The sequence below is a fragment of the Harmonia axyridis genome, chromosome 6 (assembly GCF_914767665.1).
Source record: "Harmonia axyridis chromosome 6, icHarAxyr1.1, whole genome shotgun sequence".
In the NCBI taxonomy this organism is placed as follows: domain Eukaryota; kingdom Metazoa; phylum Arthropoda; class Insecta; order Coleoptera; family Coccinellidae; genus Harmonia; species Harmonia axyridis.
The window spans coordinates 15,422,770-15,435,088 of record NC_059506.1 but is presented as its reverse complement, the minus strand read 5'-3'; the positions used below and the strand labels follow the sequence as shown (position 1 = coordinate 15,435,088).

General features: G+C 31.3%; 1 protein-coding gene and 1 long non-coding RNA gene across 4 annotated transcripts in view; one reads left to right on the top strand and one right to left on the bottom strand.

Annotated features, from left to right (window-relative positions):
* Nucleotides 1–12,319, top strand: part of LOC123682000 (neurotrimin-like) — a 910,163-nt gene that overhangs the window by 753,138 nt on the left and 144,706 nt on the right. The gene's annotated exons all lie outside the window — the stretch shown is intronic.
* Nucleotides 11,064–12,045, bottom strand: LOC123682008. The gene is made up of 2 exons (XR_006747754.1): nt 11,557–12,045; nt 11,064–11,165 (listed from the first exon to the last, which is right to left on the bottom strand). It is a non-coding gene; the product is annotated as an uncharacterized LOC123682008 (long non-coding RNA).

The following is a 12,319-nucleotide window of genomic DNA, read 5'->3' as shown; positions in this document are numbered from 1 at the left end:
TTATGTTATTTTTGTATGTTTTTTTAGTTTTCTTAATTTCATTCTGCATTTCAACACCTATAGTGGAAAAGTAATTATTGAAAGAGTCGGCAATGTCAGTTGAATGGGTCAAAATTTCATTTTTTTCGTTGATAATGCATTCAGTTTTGCTTTGTGATTTTGTTACATTGACCGCCTCATTCATTATTTGCCAAATTTTCTTAGAGTCATTTTTTGCTAATTTAATTTTGTTAGAGTAATAATTATTTTTAGTAAGTCTTAGTAATTTATTAAGAAAATTTCTGTAATTTATATATTGAAGTTTCATTTCGTTTGAGTAATTTTTATTTAAGTCTAATTTCATCCTATCTCTCTTACGAATACTGTTTATTAATCCAGGAGTAATCCATGGTTTTAGTTTTTTATTTTTATTATTTAAACGTGTTATTCTTCTACAAGAGCTCAAATGATTCATTAAAGTGAACTTGAATATCTGATAACATTCCTCAACATTATTTCTTTCATATACTTTTAGCCAATTTTCTTCCTTCAGCAAAGTTAATAATTTTTTGACATCGGTTTTCACAAATTCTTTTGTTTTCATTTCATTTTTTATTTTTCCCTTAAAATCGAGTTCCAAGCCTACAGGATAATGATCTGTCATTGAGCATTTAAAAATAACAGGATTAAGACTAAAATTTTTTTTAATATTCATCTGCGTTCTGACAAATATATGATCAATTAAGGTTGATGTAGTTTCTGTCACTCTAGTAGTCTTGTTTATATAAGAAATAAAACCACACGATCCCAAAATATTCATATAGAGACTTGACATTTTATCGTTTCCATTCAAAATATCAATGTTTATGTCTCCTACAATTATCTCAACACTATTCCTCTTTAGTTCACTTAAATATTTTTCCATTTCTTCCATGAATACACCCAAATTAGTTGAAGGAGGTCTGTAAATAGCTGTTATCCCAAGAGCAAGTTCATTTATTATAATTTCTACACGAACAGGAGTTGTTTGATTCAGTTGTGTATAGTTAACTCTTGGATTCAAATTCTTTCGAACATAAACTATTGTTCCATCATTCTTATTGAATACAGAATTATTATAATATATTTCATAGCCATTTATTGAAAATAGTTCAATGTTAGTAAGGTTGAAAGTTTCTGAGAGTACAATTATATCTATTTTTTCTAAATTTATTTTGTCCAGACAAACTAATAATTCATCGAAATTTTTTTGAATGCTTCTTATGTTGAAATGTATTATACCTAGACGCGACATGCCCCCAACGAAGCCCCCCCCGGCCCCGATCTCCCCAGTCATAGTGGTCCCCGGGACCTCATCAAGCTCCAGTGTCTCTAATATGTTCATTAGACAGGGGAAACAAATAAATACCCCTCACATGCTCTCTGATGAAGCTAACATTTTGAAAAACTCAAAAAAGTGCTCATAATTATAAATAATCTATATTATGTTCTAAAGTAATTAACAACCATCATTAACCTAAAGAATAAAAAATCAACAAAAGAATTCAATACATATGAAGGCCAAAAAAAAAAAAAAAAAAAATTTTCAACATTTCAGAACGTAAACTATTTATGGAGATAATTATTTTTGTGAGGTTACAATTTTCCTCTTCACTCCATTTTCGGTTTTAACATAAATGTTTCCATTACGCGTGAATACTTGTTTTTTGTCCTCACTTTTTTGTCGTAGTGAGCGATATAACTCTAGACGTCTCTTTGTTAGATCTTCAGCGATTCCAATTTTCGTTCCGTTCAAACGTCCGCAATTTTTCAGTATTGTTAATTTTGTTTGATACCGTTCAAATCGAATAATCACTGGACGTGGATTTTTCCCTTTTACACCCACTCTATAGCATTTCACAATATCAGATTTGTTAACTTTTACCTTCATGTTTTCGTTGAATATTTCAAGTAAATTTTCCATTAAGTTTTCTTCTTGCATTTCCATCAGATTGTAAACACATACATTGTTGACTTTCTCTGCTTGCATAAGGTTATCCATCCTCATATTGATCGACTCAATTTTATCCGTGTTATCGTTGACTGCAGATTGTAAAATATCAAGTTTTTCGTTGATCTTGATAAGAAGTTTGTTTATGAATTTATCGTCACTGAAGAATTCTAAAATGGATTCCTTGATTGCTACTTTAATATCTGTGTTAGTTTTAGGGCCCATTTTTATATTATATATTAAAATATTTATATCATATAAAATACAATTAACACTTTGAAATTTTGTGACTCGTTGGCACTTGGATAATCTCTATTTTTCTAGTTATCAGGAGCGATGTGATCACGTACTACATCATGCGCATCTCGACAGATGATGACGCGAAGATTTCAAAAAGTTCTTATTTATATCATCCGGTCTATTCAAATTATCAGGCAAATCTCTATTAGACTTCCCACCGTAAACACCCAACTCAGATAATTTTTTCCATAATAATCTATTTTCAAACTTATGAGAATTGATGAAATACTCTAAGTAAGCTTTTTTTTCTCTAGATATTGCATTAGTTACTTGATTTTTCATTTTTTTATAACTAATCCAGTCATCGGGCGCTCTAGAAGCGCGGTATTTACGGAAAATTTTATCTTTGAGTTTAATCATATCACCAATTGTGGAGGTGAACCATGGACTGCTTTTAGATTTCAACTTTTTAATTTTCATAGGTGCGATCTCATCAAAAAGTCCTACAAGGAGCTTCGTAAAGAGAGATACCTTGGCATCCACGCCACTCAGATAAAAAATATTCTCGAATGGAGTCACCGAAAGACCAGTATTGAGCAATTCCTCATCAACTTCTTTCAGACTTCTTGACCCATAATTACTCGCTCGCCTCCTTACGGAAACAATATTAAACCGACAAAAAACAAGGTTGTGATCGGAAAGGTTATCAACTGTTTCAACTCCCGCAGAATAATTCACCTCATTGTTAGAAATCATGACAACATCAATTAGGTTAGAGGTACTTGCAGAAATTCTTGTTGCATCATTTATTATTTGTTTTAAACCAAAGCAATTCATAACTTGAAGGCATTTAGCAGTTTTTGAATCATTCAAATTGAAAAAATTTATATTAATATCCCCTCCACACACAATCCTTTGTCCAAGAGGACAAACATCAGATAAACTGTCCTCAAGAGAATTTAAAAAATTCGTTATACCTGCACTGGGTGGTCTGTAGAGCGCACCGAGGATGAAAATTTCCCCAGCTATCCGAACTCTGAGCCATAGCTGCTCAAGATGTGGATCAGACACAGCATGCAGCACCTCATGAGACAACTCCACTCGAACGTACACTCCAACTCCGCCACCCCTTCCAATCCTGTCCAACCTCACGAAGTTATAGCCATCAATGTGTAATAGACTGGAAGGAATATTAGAATCTAGCCAAGTTTCATTCAATGCCAATATGTCATAGTTTTGTAATAATAAAAAGTCTTTTATATGGGATAAATGTGGTACTAGCGATCTTATATTATAAAATGCTATAGTAAATTTTCTCATGATCAAGTTTAATAAAAAAAAAAAATATCTATTTATTTGAGGAAAAATAATCCAAAATTCAGGAACGAAAACTAAATGACTAACAGACCGAAATAATAGGAGGCTGCACGGACTACAGAAAACATAATATAATCATAATATGCACAAATTATAAATCAAATAATGTGTATCAAAACTCTTCAGTTGTGAAAAAAAAAAAATTCAAATTGAAATGACAATCTCTCTATAGTGATATGAAATACGAGAAATTAAACTTCACAAATATTAAATGCAATATAAAGATATGGAATGATCTCTGACAAGAAATTGAAATGAAAAAAAAAAAAGTCGTGAATAATGACACCAATAGCTGTCTATGAAAATGAACGAGAAAAAAAAAAAAAGGAAACAGAAAAGCTTATTTCCACCCAGAGAGTGAAAGAAAAAAAAATTTTTTTGAATATCCTGACATGCTCACTTCCACTCCTACCTATTTTAATGTTTTTATTTCTTCTGTAGATCCTATCATATGTATTTTACCATTCAGATTGACAAAAATTCTTCCATCCCTCGACCAAACCTTCTTCACTCCAAATCTCTCCTTGGCTCGCCGGAAAATGTCGGAATTAATCCTGCTCAGTTCCTCTACTATCACCAATCCTGATCCCTTCAATAGTTTCTTAGTGTGAAACACTTTATTCCTGAATTTAGTAGAGTCGAAAAGTAATATAACTGGCCTTGGATTCTTATCTATCGCATTCTTCTTTCCGATACGGTAACAGTCTTCCAAATTAATTTCTGGAATTCCCATTTTCTTCGAAATTATATCAAGCACTTTAGCCTTTAATTTTTCCTTAGGTTCTTCAACCATTCCATATAACCTTAATTTCTTCAGCTTATTCGCCTGCTCCAACATATCCACCTTTTTCTCCAATTCACAATATTTACTCTGATATTGTTCAGTTCTATTTTCAAGTTCTTCAATACGACTATCCAGTTCACCTAAGCGTTTATCTAGAGTTTTTTCCACAATTTCCGTAATTTTATCGGCTAATAATGACATGAATTCTTTATCAGTGAAAAAGTCCAATAAACATTTCTTCATCTCGTCTTTTTGATCTTTTTTCAAAGGCATTCTGGATGCTAATCTCCAAAGTACGGTGAGAACTTATGATGATACGATATATTTCAACTTTTCTCTCAAGCTTTACGACGATTTCAACGGAAAAATATTGCAAGAATAACAAATCTACTCTTTGTTTACTAAATAAAGGGAGCGGAAAAACACACGTCTACTCCGTACGGAACATACGTGACAATTTCAACGATATATTATCTATTATATTATTTGCCGCTCAACTGAAACATGTATTAATAAACCTTGGAAATTAGAGACTCAAACTTTTTACCTGATTTCTCAAAAAGGTTCCACCAAGATATTGAAATTTCTTATGAGGTAACATAAGCCATGGGTATTTGAAAGGCAAGTCGATTCATTCTGTCTCTTTTTAGTTTGTTTATTAAAGCTATACTAGGATATACATATAAAAAATCAGTTGAAATACTAGTCAAAATGTTACGACAGAAATAAAATTTAAAGGATCATTCAGTATATGAAGAATTTCAACATGGCAGTTACTTTTGAAATTGGTATCAATTTTCCAGCAATTCAATGTAGGTATAAAATACTTTGAAAAGTAACTATTCATCAAAACTTTCCATTTCATGAATGAATGAAACTTGAACAATGATCTTTTTTTACTTGCATCTTGAAATGAATTTTGCACTTTTTCAGTGTTCAATAATGAGATAATTATTAAATTGACTCTTAACAATATGCTTTATCAGGATTAGTTAATACTGCTGAAGACGTTAATAAATAAACCTATTAATTTCTTATATGGTTCATCATTACAACTCTCTTTTGTTGAATCAAATTTCAATTAAGTTTTCAAAGGAGTGATATTCAGCCCTAAACATTTTTTAGCTTTCCCTAAATTCTTTATGATAAAATTATCATTTGAATTTTCTATCAGATATTATATACATTCAGAATTAACATTAGTTAAAACGAAAAAGTAATCCACGTACAATGCAACAACAGTTAGTAAGTTATTTTTTTGATTTTATGTAGATACAATGCTCAATTGTTGATCTTTTTCAACTAATATCTATCAAAATTATATTTACTATATATATTGCCCTGTTCAATTTACTTCTGAGTAAAACCCAGAGCTACAAGCTTGCTCTATAACGTAGCGAACCATCATTCAGCTGTCCTCCACTAAATCAGAATTATCTAGTGAAATTTCTATATCATCCCTTATCTATGATAACTACATCTCGACTGGTATTAATGAAATTGTTACCTGTATCCCTTTGATCATTCACCAGAACCCATAAAAATCATTTTTGTCCCTATACCTTCAAGAAATATGCAACAGAAGAGTATGCAAAATTCATCGATACAATTTTCAGATTCTAAAAACGCCTTAGTTCTTCAGGAATGTCCAATTGGTCTTTCAATATTATGAATTATTGAAAATAACCTATTATTAACCAAATTTTTAGATTTCAAAAGGTGTCCTTCCTTGTATTCTAAATATATACACCCTATATAATTGTTGATTATATATTGTATTTCTTAATAAATTATGGAATAGAAGAATAATTTGTTGCTCAACTGAAAAAAGTATTGATGAACCTTGGAAATGAGGGACTTCTTATAACCTGATTTCTCAAAGATGTTACACTTAAATATGATTGCTTGTAAGACAACATAAGCCATGGGTTTTTGAAAGGTAGATCTATTCATTCTGCCTCTTTTCAGTTCATTATAGCTATACTGAATATTCCTAAAACAACATTTCACTTTAGGTCTTTTCATAGATCTTATCGAATGATTATGTAAATTCAATATTTGTCAAAACTGAAAATAAACATTGAATGCAGTTTCTTTATTTCAGGTAGTATTTCTATTGACTGATAATAACTCTCACATTTTGATTATGCATTTTTCCCAAATTTTTTAAAGAAGAAAGAAATTGCCATTTCTAGAGAAATGAGAATTTCAGATTTCAAAATGTCTCATTTCTCCAAAAATGACTAATTACTACTTCAAATATAATAGTTGATCAAATATTGTGTATTTCTTTACAAATTAGTTAATAATTTGAAGCTTTAATCTCAATTTTCAGACTTGAATTGGTTCAATATCTCTAGATATTTCTGATTGATATTCGACAAATAAATATCCTGTATAATTATCCATCCAAATCCTGTATAATAATCCATCTTCTAAAAAGAAAAACAGGTGAATGTTTACTATATAGAATTAATTTTAATAATGATTCAAAAGTGATGAAATTTTGCTTACTTACTAATTTTGGGTATTAGATCACGAATCCGGTGACATAAATTCCTCAATCCTGCTGTTTTTTTTTTTTAAAATTTGTAAAATTGGCTTGATGAAGGTGAGGTTATCCACATTAATAGCTAGTTTTCTTGTATTTTATCAACTGATTCTTGTTAGAAATGATTAATTAATCACATTTCAAGCTTTTCCCTAAAAAAAATTGCTTTTTTTCGTCAAAAACTACTATTTTATTCATTGTTTATATCCGGTGGCGGCCATTATGTTCAATACGTAACGTCTGTCAAATGCGAAATAATCTGCAACGTTGCCAGTATGCCCAGATCTTCTTGATGGGATCGGTCTTTACTTGGTAGAAATTCATATTAATAAATTGTTTGAGATTATGACGTATTATAAAACTGTATGGAAACTCATAACATGACAAGTCTACAGGGTGGCCACTTTTTTAATGGGATTGTATTGGTAACTTTTAAACCATGAGAGTTAGAAAGTCGGTCAAATGGAGAAAAAGTTGCATGCATAGAAGCATTATTATTGAGATATCATAAGAAAAGTAAATTATGTCATTTTGATTCTTCTTTTTTTCCCACTTTATTTCAAATATCATCAAAAAATGTTACAGGAATTTTTTATTCGACAGTAAATTATCCTCAATTTGACGTAATCAGATTTCTGTTTCCAACGTTTCGTACTCTCTGGGACACCCTCAACCTCAATTTTTTCAATACGGACCTGCATATTTTATGACATTTTTCGAAATAACTTTTAACGCTGAATTCAACGATATATCATACAATATCATTCAAAGTAGATTTTCAGGTGATTTTGACCCTTATCCAATTATCTTTGGGTCGGATCTGTATTACCTTTATTCAGTTTAATTGACAACATGCAATATGCAATAAATTTCGATAAGAAAGTCAACTTACCCATCTTGAACTAAATGGAACATATTAGAATCAAAGCAAGAAACCAGTATACTGGTTTCTTGGTTCTTCTTTTATAATAATCATTTAAATATTTCAATTCATAATAATTAAACGAAAGTATCATTTAACGAAAGAAAAATCAGATGATTATTCGAAAGTAAATTAAATTAATGAAGTAAGTGTTTGAAATGTCCACCATTTTGTAAAATACACTTTACGGTTCTGGAACCCATATACTTCTTATACATTTGCTTGTTTGGTCTCCTTGAATACCTTTCGAAACATTCTCAATTTTCTCGCGAGGTATCACTATTGTTGTATTTGTCATTTGTTCCGTTGAAACAAATTACAGAATCGAACTTTATTTCGAGATCATTACGATATAATTTGTGCAAGGCTTGGTATTTAAATTTAAAATCATTGTATTCGCGTCTGTTGACTATTTTATTAACAGCAGTTTTTGAAAAATTCCATTCACTGGCCACAGTTCTCGATTTTTTTCTGGGTTCGATTGAATTTGGGTCAGAACATTGATATCGTTAATAAACTTATTTTTTCTTACATACACACCATTAAATTTGGATGAGGGTCAAAATCATCTGAAAATCAACTTTGAATGACGTTGTGTGATATATCGTTGAATTCAGCGTTAAAAGTTATTTCGAAAAATGTCATAAAATATGCAGGTCCGTATTGAAAAAAATGAGGTTGAGGGTGTCCCAGAGAGTTCGAAACGCTGGATACGAAATCTGAATACGTCAAATTAAGGATAATTTACTGTCGAATAAAAAATTCATGTAACATTTTTTGATAAAATTTTAAATAAAGTGAAAAAAAAAGAAAAATCAAAATGACATAATTTACTTTTCTTATGATATCTCAATAATAATGCTTCTATGCATGCAATTTTTTCTCCATTTGACCGACCTTCTAACTCTTATGGCTTAAAAGCTACCAATACAATCCCATTAAAAAAGTGGACACCCTGTAGACTTGTCTTGTTTGGTTTCCAAAATAGTTATTTAGTAATCTTCCATTCAACTCTTTCTTAGTACCTATCCTCTCAATTAATTTTTACTTTAATCTTTAATAACAGTAATTAATGATTTTTCAATACTTTCAATCGGTTTGTCAATCAGAAATGCTTGACTGTGTAGAAATAGAGTATAAAGTTCTAATAAAGAGTCAAAAAAAATCGGTTACAGCTTTTAAGGCCTTTTTTTCAGCTAAGAAATTTTTTTTCAATGGCACCCATAGCTTCAGCAAGCGTTCAATAGCTAGAACTAGTGAAAGCCATCGAATTCTAGAATAAGAAAGAACATTGCTGTAAGTTGTTTCTGCATACTCACGAAAACCTTTCATCGTTCGACCCTTACAAAAAATATCGAAAAATATTTGAAAATTTTAAGACCAATAGAATGCACAGAAATTAAAATCATATCGGCGGAAGTGGAAGCAGTATTGTGAAGTCTATGCGCTGGACAACCGATAGTTTCATTGTCGAATTAAAAAAAAACTCGCCTTTATTTTACTTCGAAGTAAGTACCGCACTGACAGCGAAAATATTTTATATGGAAATATTAAGGTACTCTAAGGATTCAATATAAAATAAAGTGATTGCATAAGACGATTTTTTTGGACAATTTTAATAATTTTATTTTCCATCCTTCGGTTTCTGAAAAATAATGTTTGAGCAACGGAAACAGCATTTCAGATTTATGATTACTGGAATCCGTTGAGATTCCATGAAAACAAATTTTGTCTCACCTACACTATATAAGGAAATATGAATCTCATAACGGTCAAATTACTGACCGGGACAATTGAATAACTAACCGGGACACGGGGACTCAATGGTCCAAACCGGGACATGTCCCGGCGTACCGGGACGTATCCCAGCAAACACTGGGAGGTAACTGTGAAGTACCATGGAAGTAACTTTGCAACTAAAAGCTCGCATGCGATGTATTAAAAACATTGCCTCCCGCTCGCATTTGCAGCGAAATGTCCGCGACATCATGTACGCATTTCAAGTCGTTGTGTTGTTCAAATTGAGACATGAAAAAATATCCCCAAAAAAACATCCATTTGTTGTCACTTTTATGGAAGTTTTTGAGTCAATAAATGTCTTTTCTCTAATTCTGTGGCTATTCCGTTCATTCTTCCACATCTTGTAGAACAAAATCGTGCGAGAATATATCAGAAACGCACAGTTTTCATGGTTATCTTTTATTATTCTATGTTGGTACTGCGAACTTTCCGCCACGGCTTTATCTGTCAATTCATCAATTTGCCTTAAAGAAATCAGTTCTGCCAACCAACATTTTTCAATGCAAAAATCACTAAATTATATTTATGGAAATATTTCATTAATTTCAATGAAAATGCTATGAATTAGAGAAAATAATGTATAATACTCGTACAGAAGGCTCATTCTACCACTCGTTCATTCCAAAACTCGCCACTTCGTGGCTCGTTTTTGAATTTTGAACTCGTGGAAGAATATCAATGCCTTCTGCACTTGTATTATAAATAACTATTTAATAACCACATTGGGTCGTTTCATGCGAGGTCTCTTTGATATCTCTATATTCCATTCCCTTTTTCACCACACATAGAGAACATTATATCAATTTCAATAGGAAGTTCGATTATGATTTCATTAGGATATCATTATTAGACTTCTCAATTCTATTCTTTTTTTCACTACACATAGAGTACACATACTGACTTCCATATAAGATAAAATTTTGAACTAAATAAAACATTACTTTTGTGATATTCATAAAATAGTCCCTTTGGCACTATACAGTGTGTTTCCAAATTGTATGTATGACTTTATTCAAGATATTCTACCCATTGAATAAATGATATTTAATATAGGTCAAATGCCTTGTATTGTTCAAATTCGGACAAGGATTCCTATATAGAATATAATTTATTCAATGTGTAGAATATCTTGTACAAAGTCATACATACAATTTGGAAACACACTGTATAGTGCCAAAGGGACTATTTTATGAATATCACAAAAGTAATCCTGTAGAAATTTGTACATACAATTTGGAAATGGGAAATGAAGTAATGAAACATCCATATAATAAATAATTATTTAATCTAATATAAAAAAACAAACGTCACAAAAAAATGAAATATATCTCTCATAAAATAATAAAATTAACAAACAGTACCGGTCTTCATTTGACCACCTATACAAAAATACTATATATATTTTAATTTATTGGTTTTGTTTTCAACATCCTCTCCTTCCGTTGTTTGGCATGTCGGAGCCAATCCTTGACATATATCTCGAAGTCCTTTTCGGACACTCCAGTTGTCTTCTTTACTGCACCTGAAATAAAATATTGTTTTTTCATCAAGGGTAAAAGATATCTTTTGTATGGTTAGCATAAAAATTGATAGACTACCAATGGCCACCCATGGACTAACATTTCTATGAACTTATAATTAAGAAATCCCAAGATCTGGTTGATTTTTCAAACTTGTAGAATGAAAGGCGGCAGTGGGAAATACAGATAATGAATTCAAAGCATCTTTTTTGAATGATGAAACAAACTGACTACTGAAAATCTAGATGTTAGTTCACTTGAAGCAATAACATTCAAGCAGAGCCATAAAAATTTTCCCGAAATTTAATAAAATATTTGTTTTTTATTACAATTTAAACAAAGCATGAAACTATTATTTCTTCGTGTACTGTACAGTTAAGGTATTGTACTTACTGTGTAATATTTTCATTACTGGACTGTCAGCTATTTTGTAATTGTCTTTTTGACCAGTCCATGAACACAACTCAGCCATGTCATTTGTGAACGACCTCTTCAGACATCGTATCACAAAATCCCTACTGCCATTTCCTCCTATGGACTCATACGTTTTGTACTAGAATTGAAAAAAAAAAGTTAAATTCTGCTAGGAATGTGTTTTTTACAATGGGACTCGACCCAAATTGATCCATTTCTGGCCTTCTCATTCCATATGAGAATATGAAATGAAATAACTTACCTTTGGTCCTGCTGGACGAAACAGAATGTAACAATTTAAATATATTCACTTCTTTTTCCTTTGTTGTTCTTCTTTCCTTTGTTGGAGAGCGACAAATACAAAAACATCAACTGCTTGGACTATATCACCAGCCACATGGCAGACACCAATGCACAAATAAAACTGAAAAAACGGGAAGCCTATAGCTACATATTGTAGTTTTCAAAATATCGCTCGATCAGCCAGAAAACGGACCAAGTGAATACGTAATCTGTATTTTGTTGCAAAAATGCTTCTATTAGGATCACGTTCTGGTTTCACCGACGACCTCTCGGATTGCTCTGAATCGTTTGTTTTTGTGTATTACATCCAGATGAAGGAGAATAAATAAATATTCGTCGGACTCTTTGAGGGCTGGATATTTCAGTGCCACAGATGGATAATTGAAAATAATAATGTGCAAAGTATTACTATTACATTCACCAGAATAAACAGCCACAT